This window comes from Mus caroli, chromosome 8, assembly GCF_900094665.2.
Source record: "Mus caroli chromosome 8, CAROLI_EIJ_v1.1, whole genome shotgun sequence".
Lineage (NCBI taxonomy): Eukaryota > Metazoa > Chordata > Mammalia > Rodentia > Muridae > Mus > Mus caroli.
The window spans coordinates 31,285,697-31,299,687 of NC_034577.1; positions in this window are offsets into that span (position 1 = coordinate 31,285,697).

Genomic DNA, 13,991 nt, shown 5'->3' on the forward strand with positions numbered 1-13,991 from the left:
TTGTGTATGTTACATAGACTATACTTTTCTTGGTCATAGTTTGCATGTGAAGTATCCCTCCAACAGCGTCATGCACTGAAACCCTGAGCTACAGGTGCCAATGTGATTTGGGGGTGGGTGGGTTTAGACTCAATTATGGGTATACCCTTGAGGATGTCTGATCCTTGGCTCCTTCAGGTCTTTCTAAGCTTCACAGCTATTATGTAAGGATATTTTCTGCCCCATGTTCCTGCCAACATGATGTTCTGCTCAAGTGAATGTGGACCGAAGCCATAAGCCAAATAAACCTTTCTTCTTATAAATTGCCAGATAGTTTGCACAGAGACGAAAACCAATACAAACACGTTGACATCTTCACAGTGATTATATTGGGACAAAAGACTTAAAGTTAAGGGCTTAATGTCCCTTAAATTATCTTCCATCTATATTGTGTGAAGTTATAATCTTGATCATATATTAATTTAATCACTGTATTTTATTCTTTAATGCCAACTTACAGGACCACAATGGCTTGTACTATAGGAAATGGTATAAAACTTCCCTTTTCCTTTTTGCTGAGCCTTTCAGAAATCAAATTAAGTTGGAATGAAGGGGCACAAAAGAGGTCATGAGAAAATAAGGCAGGAAATGGATCAATGCTAATCTGTGCATCAAGAAACAGAATGGAAAAGGAAGGAAAAAAAATCGTCTCTCAAAAAACATATTTGAAGTATGTAGATAGGCTCTTACCAGAAATGCAGTAAGAAATTAGAAAACACAGTAAAGTTCTGAAAGTGTTCAAACCACTATAATAAACACACCTTTAAAAGAGATTCCTTTTAAGTAGTTGACATACAATATGTTGTATATTTTGGAGTTATATTTTATCTATTTTGATAAAAGTATCTGCTCAGGAATCCTTGTTGTGATTAAGACGATGAATATATACATCGTCTTAATATATTCAAAGTCTCCATGGCCAACAGGCAATCGTCCTTTCCTCCACCCTTTCCCAGTTCTTCGTGAGTCTCGAAAACATTGTCACTGCATGCAGCTCAGATTGCATTCTCTCTCTCTCTCTCTCTCTCTCTCTCTCTCTCTCTCTCTCTCTCTCTCTCTCTGTATGACAATAGACACTATTTGTCTTGTTTTGTTTTATTTGACATATTTGCTTTGAAAGCTACCCACAACAGTTTATATACCAACGTTTAATTACTTATTATCATTGTGAATCATTCAGAAAATTGTGTGGATGTATCTAATATTTCTTGCACATTCACTTGGATGTGAAGTTGGGTAGTTTCTAGGTTTTATTATGGTATATTAAAATGGGTTAGCTAGGGTTTTATTGCTGTGAAGAGGCACCATGACCAAGGCAACTCTTATAAAAGAAAACATTTAATTGGAGCTGGCTTACAGTTTCAGAAGTTTAGTCCATTAGCATCCTGGCTGGAAGCATGGCAGTATCTAGGCAGACATGGTGCTAGAGGAGCCAAGAATGCTATGTCTTGATCCAAAGGCAGCCAGGAGGAGGCTCTAATTCCATACACTGGGTGAAACTTGAGCATAGGAGGAGAGCTCGGAATCCACCACAATAGTGATATACTACTCCTAACAAGGCTATGGCTCCTTTAATAAGATATACAATAGTGATATACATCTCTTAACAATTCCACTTCCCATGGGACAAGCATATTCAAAGCACCACAACTCAGCTATGATATTACTTGATATTCTTTCGCATGTAGTTACCAATATTTTGTCTTCAATAGAAATGTACGTTTACAAAATAATTTCAGTTATTCACTTATAAACATTATTTATTTATTTATTTACTACAATACATGACCTGGACTAGCTGGTAGTTCTTCAAGTACAGGGTCCTAAGAAGGAAGGAGCAGGACATCCGAAGATAAAGAAGATAGAAAAATGGGGTCCAAAGAGTATTGCACAAGCTATTTCTTATACCAAACAAGTTTGTTAAGAAGTACAGTATTGGATACACAGTCTTCACGGGGGAAATGGGACGGAGTCAGCAGGAAACTATCACACAACGGGACGAGGGCAGCAGTAAGCTATTCAGGCAATGCTGCACAAACGGAACCCAGGGTATCTCAAGGGTGTCACAGGCTGAATGCTCAATGACTTTGTGACTGATCATCAGCCAAACATGAACATGTTTTACACAAGGAACTAAGTTCCTCCCATATACATCAGGGCCTCCTGGAAAGTCCTACATCAGCCTGGCCCTTAGCAATAAACAATAGTCAGCCTCTTATATCATGCCCTTAATAATGTGAGATTAGCCAGCCTAGAAATGCTATTGCCTTGTTTACTTAATTTGTTCCTATCACCGGATGATGTTCAGTAACTTTTAAATTGTTCAGGTATGATTTTATTGTCTTTACTCTCTGACATTTTCTTCCCTATGCCACATTAACCCAGTTTTAAAAGGTAATGAAAGAGTCCTTTGCCTTGGGAGATTTTTATATTACAGTCAATAAAAGTATTGAGCAAGCTAAGTATTACCACATCCAACTTTTTAAAACTTGGGGATTTTGAGGAGACTCGCTCCAATTCAGAGAGGGTTGGAGGTGGGGATGTCAGCCTGAGGATTTGAACTAGTTGAACATAGAAATATTTAGACTTCACTCATGTTTCCTGTGCTTTGAATCTAGAATTGTTCTAGAGGTTCCTGATAATGATTTGTTCCTAACTTGATGCTTTGGGGAGTGCTAAGGCTTAGCATTGGGGATGTGCCCCTGAAAGATGCTATAGGACTCCAGTGTCTTCCCGTTTCTCTGTTTCCAGTCCCAGTGATGGGAACAGTCTGCTGGTCTTCATGTGCCCCACCAAAATGTGCTGCTTTCTCTCAGCCCCAAAATAACAATGTCAACCAACCACTGACCCCAAACCTCAAAACCATCAGCCCATGGAAACCTTTCCAGTTTTTTACTTATTTCAACATTTTGTATCAGTGACAGAAAGCTGACAAATGCGGATTTTTATAAGTGTCTTGGTCTAGTTATGCAATCTCATGCTGAGACACTCATAGCAACACCTTTGATAGGCTGTAGGTGGGTGATAGTGACTGCCTACCTCCATTCTCTTTCATTTTTGTGATTATTATACCATCAAGGATTTTTTTCCCCATCCTTTTAAATGTTCAAATAAGCATGGTTAAAACACATCTGAGATAGAGTCTTTTCAAGTTAGATATTGACACATTGAAGCAGGCAATGCCCCTGTGACTATTAATCTTAATTGTCAATTCAACAGGACCAAGAATCTCTGTAATGATAAATCTCTGGGCTTGTCTGTGAGAGTTTGTCTAAAGTAGGCAAACTGAGGTGGGAAGTTGCACATCATGGGTGACACCATTCCCTAGGCTAGGATCCTGGATTGAGAAAGAGACATGAGCAGACGGCTTCATCCCTCTCTGCATCTTGACAGTGGATACGATGTGACCAGAGGCCTTCTGCTCCTGTTGCCTACCTTCTGGACCATGATGGGCTACTTCCCTAGGAACCAGAAGACAACATAAACACTTCTTTTGGAACTTGTCAGATATTTGGTCACGGCCATGGACCCAGTAACTAGTATAATTCCACGTAGTAAAATAAGACAGAGGTGACACTGCTCTCTCATTAACGTGGAAGAAAAGTAACAATATGAGATGATTAATTCTCAATTTCAACTTGACTATACATAGACTCATCTAGAAGATCTACCTCTGCGAATGCATGTAAGAGTGTTCCCAGAGAGAAGGAAGTGTGGGGGCAGGCACACTCTGAATCCATCCCATAGGCTGGATTCGCAGACGGAGTAAGAAGAGAAAGGAGACAGCAAGCTGAGCCTTGACCTTTGCTTCCTGACTGTGGATGCAATGCTATTACCACTGTGCTTCCCTACCATGACAGATCCTATTCCTTCTTAGACTTTGATGCAAAACGAAGCCTTCTCTTCGTTGTTTCTTGACAAGGACTTGGTCACAGTGATGAGGAAATTAGCTAATATGCAAAGCATACATGAAGCATATGGCTAGCTGGAGAGGGCAGGAATCTTAAGTGATAGTTTGAATAATAAGGTACACTTTCTGACATGGCACCAAGTTCATGGATCAGTGGTGGGCATTGATTCAGGAGACCTAGAATGTTCACTAACTATACCTAGTTAGCATACCAGTCCTAGTCATAAGCTTTTTTTTTTTTTTCCAAAATGACCTTGTTGCTGTAATAAGTTAAGCCATGGTAGATGAAACCTTATGTAAGTATATATGGGAAAAAGCCTGGCATCTCTGCTGCTTTTTCATAGGCAAGCTATTTTCGTAGACAAGCAAATGGTTGCCTGAAAATTCCCAGGGATTTTGCCTTCTAGCTCATTTCCAAAGAACTGATTCATCCTACCACACTTGGCTGTGATGCGGGAGAAGTCACTATTCTCTCCATGTGACCATGGCCAGGGCAAGGGATTAGCTATGTATATCAGTTCATTTTCTCAATGCTGTGAGGAGCACCCTACAAGAGAGCAGCTTGTGGGAAGGGTTTACTTGTGTACATGGCTTAAGAAGGATACAGTGTAGGTTGCAATGAAGGCATGACTTTGGGACCATGAGGCAGCTAGCCACACTGTATGTCTATATGTAGGAAACACACAGAGATTAATACTATCCCTCAGCTACCTTTTCCTTTTTATTCAGTCTAGAACCTCAGCCTATGGAACTATGCCATTCACATTGAAGGCTGGTCTTCCTTCTCTGTTCAACTTCCTTGCAAACACCCAGGTGGTTCTAAATCTAGTCAAGTTGACGATGAAGAGTCATCATCACAGTGAGAGTCAGCCGCTCTAAAATACCTAACATACTTTTAATTTGACAGTGGCCTTGCTAGTCTATACAACTCTCCAGAGTCTAGCCAAGAGTTGCCTCACTGTGTAAACCAACAAAGACTCTTTTCTCCTGTTAGGAACTTTCACAGTCTTTCAGATGTGTTAGTTTCCTTGTTGTGGTTTGAATGTCAAATGTCCCCTCTAGGCTCATGTGACCGACCACTTGGTTCCCATTTGATGATGTTGTTTTGTTAGGCATTTTTGTTGACAGCCATGAAAAAGATCACTAATCCACTTACCTGTGCTGTGTTTGATCGCTCCTCACATAGTCTCAGTGTTATTTAGTCAGATCCTGCTTGCTTTATGGAAATTCCTGCTCTATTCCACTTAACCTGAGTTTCACATCTTTAAAAGCACAGCTGGGAAACTATTTAATATATATGCTATTTTTAACTTTATATTTAAGAATTGAATAATAACAATGTATGTGTTGTAGGGGTAAAGCTACACATTTCTATCTGCTCTTACAGAGATATTTAGTCATTTTAGAAGAAGGTAAGTTGCACGACTTGTAGAAGTAACGTATTCAGAAGTCATGTTTGCCTCCATTGAATGTCATTTAAACTCCTTCCTATGGGACCTAGTAGAAAGGAGAATTAAAGTGTCTAAATAAAAATAATTTGACAGGTTAGTGCCTGCTAATCTGTTCACGCCTAGCTTGCTTTGTTGGTTGTGGTGTTTCCTTGCAGCAAAAGAAACCCCAGCTAAGACAGTACAAAGGAATTTATTTCACTCACAGTTCCATATAACAGTTCACCATCAAAAGCGATGGAGGCAGGAACTCAATGTGTCAGGAATCTCATGGCAGGAGCTGATGGAGAGGCCATGGAGGGGTGCTGCTTATGGGCTTACTCTCCATATCTTGTTCAGCTTGCTTTCTTATAAAACTCAGGACAACCAATCCAGGGATGGTACCACCCACCATGATGGGCCCTTCCTCATTGATCACTAATTTAAAAAATGCCTTACACTGGATCTCATGGAGGCATCTTCTTAACTGAGGCTCTCTCTTCTCTGATGACTCTAGCTTGTATCAAATTTGACATAAAACTAGTCAGCACAGTCACCATCAAAAGAGAGATGGAGTGTTGCCTGAACGGAACTATCAGAAAAACCACATCCACAGATATGTGCATAATAAGAGGAAATAACATCATTTCACAAAAGGGAAACCTAGGACTATTTGTAATTGTTCATCAGTATAGACTAGACATTATTGATTAATATTGTTACTCTTTAGGTATCATTTAATTATTAAATTTAAATCTTTCCTGAGTGTCCATTGTATTAACAAGCTTGGTACTACTGAGACATAATGATCAATCACTTTGGAGGTATTCCATTGTGTGTGTGTAGGGACGGTCAAGTCATTGAAGGTATGGCTTCCCAATGGATTGTGCAATTCTAACTCACTGACGTGAAGTGTGTGTCTCTGCCATATTACTGCAGCTGGGAGAGACTTTGTTGGAACTCAACTGATATCAGTTCCATGCACTTGAAAGCTGTGAACTAAATAGCTGTTCTGTTTTTATGAAATTATTTGCTTCTGGTTTTCCACTGTAATCACATGCAAATTGTTTTTGAACACTTTTTGTAATAAAGTATATATTTTATATCATAGAAATGAGCATTTAGTCATTTTCTTGCCACACTTTCAATGAAACATAGTTACTAAATCCATTTACATATTTTAAAGAGGAGACTAGGACTTTCTATTTCTAGCAGTAAAGTAGGTTGGATGTCCCTCCTATCCCCCAAATTCTCACACTGTTGTTGTTCACTAAAATTTTGAGTATTGTAAGACATTCTCAATAACACTGTGGATGCAAAGGAAGAAACATTGGAAGTTTCATGACAAATTACAACTTCCAAGAAGTCGCTGACTATTAAGTACCATCCCCAAGTATGTGTTCCAAAATTGATCATTTACTCAATAGTGTTGTTAAATTCAAGCTCAGAGATTTTAAAACCAAAATTGCAATTTGGGAGACAAAGATGATAGCTGAGTAAGTGCTGGGCAAGAGTCAGGGGGAGTGAAAGCAGCATCCATTCCCCACAACGCAGTGAAGTCCTTGATAGGAAACATCACTGAGTGTTTATAAAAACCATGGTCATAGTAGCAAGTCTATATGGCTGACAGAAGGAAAACACAGCATGTGTTTGCTTCGAGTAGTCATTCTTCAGCTTCCTTGACATTGTGGACAAATAACAAAGTCAGAAAGTAATGGAGTAGGAGGAGGTGTTCTAGCTCACAGTTCAGAGGAACACATAGGACCTCTTTGGATCTTTCCTCGGAAGGAAAGTTGTGCTAGGAGTCTTCTCATTCTTCTGCTGGCCAAGAAGCAGAGAGAAGGTGATTCCAGTGATCTGTGGGCTTCCTGCTTTTCCTCTTTAATTCAGTGCTGGATCTTAGCCCATGGGATGGTGCTGTGCATATTTCAGACTGCTCTTCTTCCCTCAGTTAAAACTGTTTGGAAGAAATTAGAAAGATATTGCCCAAATACTCCCAATAACAACTTAACATTGTTGGATATTGCTGGCACATGCCATTAATCTCAGCATTCAGGAGGCATAAATCAGGTAGAACTTTTAGAGTTTGAGCCTAGCCTAGTCTACAGAGTGAGTTCCAGGATAGCCAAGGATTCACAGAGAAAGCTTGTCTCAAAACAAACAAACAAACAAACAAACAAACAAACAAACCAAAAAAAACCCAAAAACAAACAAACAAACAAACAAAAAACAGGGATAAAGCCTATATATTTATCAAATTCAGGAGATAGTCAAAATGAAGCATCACACTTAGTAGCAATATGTGCAGAAAAAAGAATGAGTCTCTGGAAACAAAGTAAATCTCTTCTCTCTTCAATACATGTGGCCCAAGTAACCAAAAATCTATCACAAGAGCCATTTTGCTGTGTGTTTCAGTCTTGTTCTCTTGATGCCCTCCTGATTCCACTTTGGAAAGCTCTTTCAGTATGACATTCATCTTGCTTATGAGAGTAAGCTTGAAGTAAAGGTATGTAGGTAAAGTAAGTAGGGGGACCAGGGACTTGAAAATGAAGCTGGAGTCCTTTAGAGGAAATATTCTCACTCATGTGCCTAGGCAGGAGGAAATCTGCCCCCGACAAAGAAAGAGGGCATGAAAAGTCAGGTATTTCAGCCTATACTCTGAGCAGAGAGGCTAACCATGAACATGTCCTCTGAGAATTCTCCATCATATGCACATTTTGGATAATTTCATAATTAGTTTATGTCCTACCCTTAAAAGGACTAACACTCGTTTGGAATAAGTGACTGCAATGGCTTTAAAGGAAACTATTTCAGAACAGGTGTGAGTAATCTCCACAGGTGATGTTTCAAGGGACACCCTTACCCTCTTCCCCAGATCTAGCACAATTGCAATACAGTCAGGAGAACTTATAAAAAGCAGAAGCTCATTCTACTATATTTTATGTGTCAGAATGAACAAAATAGGTACTACACTCATATTTTATGTAGTAAAACCCACAATGATACCAAAGGTTCCTGGGAAATACAGAATTATAATTAAAAGTATAAAAATTCAAAACAGAATCTTAATGGGTATATTGAAAAACTGCAGTTCAATAGTCAATGATGAACTGGTAGGAGAATAATTTGATGAAATTATTGATGAAGTAGGAGATAAATTGAAGAAATACTGTGAAGCTCAGCATAAAAAGGAAAATATAATGTAAAATAAAATGAAGGTTATTTTATTTTATTCTCTTGTAATGTTTTCCTGCATGGAGAGCGTCTTCTAGAATTGCTATGGGCATGCCTGGTAAAGAATTAGGGGCAGAAGGAAAAATGAGGTAACATTAGTTAGACCTCAGCTGATCTCTGCAAAGTGACTTAATCTAACCTCACTTTACCATAGAATATTATCACTCTTCTTAAGGCATATTTCTTTCAATTGTGAGGTCATAACATAATTACAACAGTTTTCCCTTTCCTTTCCTCCCTCCAAACCCACCTGTATATATCTCTTCTTGCTCTCTTTCCACTCTAAGGCCTCTTTTCTTTTTTAAAAATTGATTGTTAAACTCACACATGCACACACACACACACACACACACACACACACACACACACAATGTACATACATATTCCTAAGCATGGCCCTTTTAGCTTATATAATGTTACTTGTGTGTTTCAGGGTTGACCAGTTGGCCTTAAACAACCTATTAGTGTGCTGGTACCTGTGGAAGACTATTTCTCTCACTCTCATTAATCTAGTAGTTCTTTGTATAGTTGAGGCTGGGTGATCTTTTCCCCATTCACATTTGGCATGTCTATTGTTGTTCTTATTAACCTCATGTTTAAGTCGTTATGTTGGGGAGACTTCATGGGTGTAGCTTCTGACATTACTGGGGGACACACTCTTATAGCAAGCTCTGCTCCTCTGGTTCTTCAGATCTTTCCACCCCCTCTTCTTCATCAAGGACACCTCAGCCTTAGGCATGGGAGTTGTTTTGTAAACATATCCATCTGGACTGGCATCCATAACTTTGCATTTTGATTGGTTGTGATTTTCTATGATGGTCATAGTCTATTGCACAGACAGACTGGGATGAGGGATTTTCTCATCTGGTCACCACCATTCCTAATATCAGTGGTTTGTTGCATATAAGCCGCACAGCCCTACAACCCTTGCTCTTTAGGATCAAAAGACACTGATGCTGGGTCTCTTACTTTCTGTCTTATGGTTTCTTCTCCACAAGCCATTTTTTTCTTTCTTTTCCCCTATGTCATCTTCCTTCTTTCCTTCCTTCCTTCCTTCCTTCCTTCCTTCCTTCCTTCCTTCCTTCCTTCCTTTCTTTCTTCCTTTCTTTCTTCCTCTCTTTCTTCCTCTCTCTCTCTTTCTCTCTTTCTCTCTCCAGTGCTGGAGATGAAACTCAGGCCCTTGTTCAATTTAGACAAATGCTCCATCACTGAGCTATATCCAGCTCTTGCTTAGATGACTAGAGCATTGAGACAGTCTGATAGGATTTGTAATCTAAACTCATTCTAAAAGAAAAAAAGTAACAAAGTATACTAACTTATAAAACAAAACCACGTGAACACTGTGAAGCCCTTAGACCTGCTAAAGGACAGAAAGGCACAGAGACAGAACTACCACATGCATATGAAAATCAATTTAACCCTTATATAACAGCCACTGCAGAAAAGAATCAAAGAAAACTAAAAGACTTTAAAGCTGCCAGAGTGAAAAATAGGTCACACATAAATGAACAGCAGTGAGATTGATGCTTTTTTTTTTAAATGGCAATGGTGGAAGCTGAATGTTGTGGAATAATAGATTTAAAAGAGAGAGAAAATAACTATCAGCTGAGAATGGTAGACTTGGGGAAAATGTTTCAAGGATGAAGGTGAAATAAAGACTGTTTCAGACAAATAAAACCAGGGAATGTTTATCACTACAAAATATACCTGAGGAATTTTAAATGAGTGTGGTCCAGGAGAAGAAAAAAGGATCCCCACTGGAGGAGAGCCCAGCAAAACCAGCTGGGAAGTGATACAAGTGTAGGCAAGACTACGTAAATATTAACTGTATAAATTGATAATGGCTTGTCTAATTTGTGGGATTAAAGAAGAGATTTAAAACCCTGGATCTGGGAGCTGAGCTTTAGAGTGCATCGAGTAAAATTCCCTTCACCTTTTGGCGTCTGTTGAAAGGTTTACAAACAGTGGTCTGGCTTGCTTTCCCACAGTAGAGATTTAAGGCAGGCAGATTTAAGGAGGATGAGGACAACTGCAGAGCGTGAGCAGGGGAATACCCAGGCAGCGCGCTCATTCCTCAGTACAGAGTTTGCAGAGTTCCTGCTCTGTGCCTGGAAATGAGGTCTGACCCAGGCTATTCCACAGAAGCATACTGAGGCACTGAAACCAGGGACTGTTGTCTTCCTGGCTGGGAGCGGTTACACGAGGGGGCTCTTTTTCTGATTACAGGATCTCTAGAGGTGCACTCCCCCCCCAAAAGTCAAGAAACTGGATAAGGGACTCTTGGTGGAGGGACAATGAGAGGAAAACTAAGAGAAGACTGACACAGAGAACAAGGGCTCCCTTGATCCATCTCAGGGCTTTAAGAAAATTAGATGGATTTCCAGCTGTGCTTGGAGCAATTCTGAACTAGAGAACACAGACATTTTATGACCCCCCACTCCCCAAAAAAGATAGATCACTGGATTATTCTTTGTAGTTGGGACATACACTGGAATGTACCCTGTGCATTTCCTTGCAGTGTGTGCAGGTTCCAGATGGTCATTTTGGTTTGAATGCCTCTCCCGTGGACCTGAATTTTCTTCCAAGCGCTGCCTTGGCGCATGCTCATCACCTGGCAGGTGCACCACTTACTTTGTTATTTCTTAAAGCTCCATTAAACACCCCTGATTCAAAGCCCAGCCTTTGACTTTGAGTTCTACCGAAACAAGTGACTTTGGACCCCACGCTTCAAGGGCAATGCACGCTGTTTAATAACCCAGAGAGGTTTTCATTGTCCCCTCTCCGCCCCCATCTGCATTTTATCATTACCCACGGGATATAAGAAAAGAAAGAGGATGCTTTTTACATTGATTTTTCTTTGCTTAGAGCAGAATTCAGGCTTTGGTCTTACTTCAGAGACAAGAGCAAGTCCCCATGCATCCAACCGTCTTCCTGGAAGCCGAACAGCTCTCCGTTCTCCTTCTGAGCAGCATCAGAGGTATGTGACCCTCAGAGAGACTCATGTTAATTTGTTAACTACAAACTTTCAGGCGCCCTATATGCTGCTTAGCAGCGACATGCTCTGACAGCATTGCGTTTGCTTTCTATAAATATTCACCTGTAGTTCTCAGGGGAACTTCATGCCGTGAACGGCCTTGGCTTCCTTAGAGGAGAATTTCTATCACAGGATGCAAGGTGAAAGTAGTAACTTCAAGGAAAAAAAATCCAAATCAATGCAACACTGATTTCAATTCTCGTTTTATTTATTTTTCTCGTCTTTACTCTTTCCCCCTCTCTTTCTTCCTCCTTCTCCCTCCCTTCTTCCCCCTTTTCCTCCCTCCCCATCTTCCTCTTTCTACTTCTAATCCCTTTCTGTGTCTCCCTGTTTCCTCCCTCTTTCTACTTCTCTGTTCTCCATCCTACCCTCACTCCTCCCTTGCCTCTGTTCCTTCCTCACTGTGCATCCTCCTCCTTCCTCCCTCCTTCACCTCCTCCTCTTTTTTTCTTCTCTCTCTTCCATCTCCTTTCTCTCCCCCTTTTGGGATATAATTCTGACTAGGCAGGTTCCCTACTGAGTTATATACCAAGCTACATTTTTCTTTCTTGAATCACAAGATTCCCAGAATTAAATACATCTCATGAAGAAAATATTATCTATCTATCTATCTATCTATCTATCTATCTATCTATCTATCTATCTATCATCTATCTCTCTATCCAGATGGCCTTCATATAGGAAGGTGATTTAAAAAAAATTAATCTATTTTTTACACTCCAGATTTTATCCACCTCTCAGTCCACCCTCTGTCCCACATCCCATGCCTCCCCACCCTGTCTCCACTGGGATGTCCCACTCCCCCACCCCCCCACCCCACCAGACCTCTCTACTCCCTGGGGCCTCCAGTCTCTTGAGGCTTAAGTGCATATTCTTTCACTGAACCCAGAGCCAGCAGTCTTCTGCTGTACTGTATATGTGTTGGGGGCCTCATGTCAGCTGGTGTATGTTGCCTGGTTGGTGATCCAGTGGGTAAGAGATCTCCGGGGTCCAGGCTTGGACTGCTGGTCCTCCTTCAGGGTCACCCTCATTCTCAGTTTCTTCCAACTTTTCCCTAATTCAACCACAGGAATCTCCAGCTTCTGTCCATTGGTTGGGTGCAAATATCTGCATGTGACTCTTTCAGCTGCTTGTTGGGTCTTTCAGAGGACAGCCATGATAGATCCCTTTCTGTGAGTGCTCTACAGCCTCAGTAATAGTGTCAGGCTTGGAGTCTCCCCTTGAGCTAGATCCCACTTTGGGCCTGTCACTGGGCCTCCTTTTCCTCAGGCTCTTCTCCATTTTTGTCCCTGCAGTTCTTTCAGACAGGAGCAATTATGGGTCAGAGTTTTTGACTGTGGGATGGCAACCCCATCCCTCATTTGATGTCCTGTCTTTCTGCTGGAAGTGGGCTCTGTAAGTTCCCTCTCCCCACTGTAGGGCATTTCATCTAAGTTTCCTCCCTTTGAGTCCTACAGTCTCTCATGTCCCCATCTCTGATACATCCACTCACCTCCTTAAACTAATACTCTCATTTTTTGTTTTTAAACCAATGAAATACAGTTGTTAGGACTCTGTTGTGTGAATAGAGTTGGCTTCTGAGTTCTACAAAAATCACTGACAGCTTTATATCTTTATAAACCTTTGTTCTTCATTTAGAAACAGTTAGAAATGTGTCAATCAGAAAGTAAGTCATTAAAAATCAATGAAAAAATTAATTTAGCAATAATTTTGCCCTAGGGTTTTCTTTTAATTCTGAAGGGCAGCAGAACATAATTTCAAACATATATGTATTTATTTATACAACTTATATGCATACATACACATACACATATGTATCAAACACAGAGACTGACAGTACTAAGAAGTTACATTTATGAGATTGCTAAAATATGAGTTTCTCTTGGTGCCATCTTGACAAATCAGAGTCAATATATGCTCATGGATAGGTGTGGACATGAAGCTGTATATATGCATATGTTGATGATATACCTCAGCAGGCTTATGCAATCCTTGTGTGTATGTCTTTACAGAATAGTAGCTAATCACATGCTTTTTACAATGAAGTGCACCCACTCACTGTCCTAGCAGCAGTGTAAGTTCCCATTGCTCTATTTTCTTGGCATGCTTGGCTGACATATTTCTGACATGCTTAGGTGTCACATGATTCTTGGCATGGTTGGAGAGGGTAGCACATTTTCTTCTTGAGCTATGCTGATGCATGTATAGTGATAGGTCGTTAGAGATTTAGCTTGATTTTTTCTTGATATCAAACGAAATTTGAGAATACTTTCAATTAATGATCTCCTTGCAACTTTTTCTGACTAATCTCTTGGGTATGAAGTTTCTTTTTTTTTTTTTTTTTAAG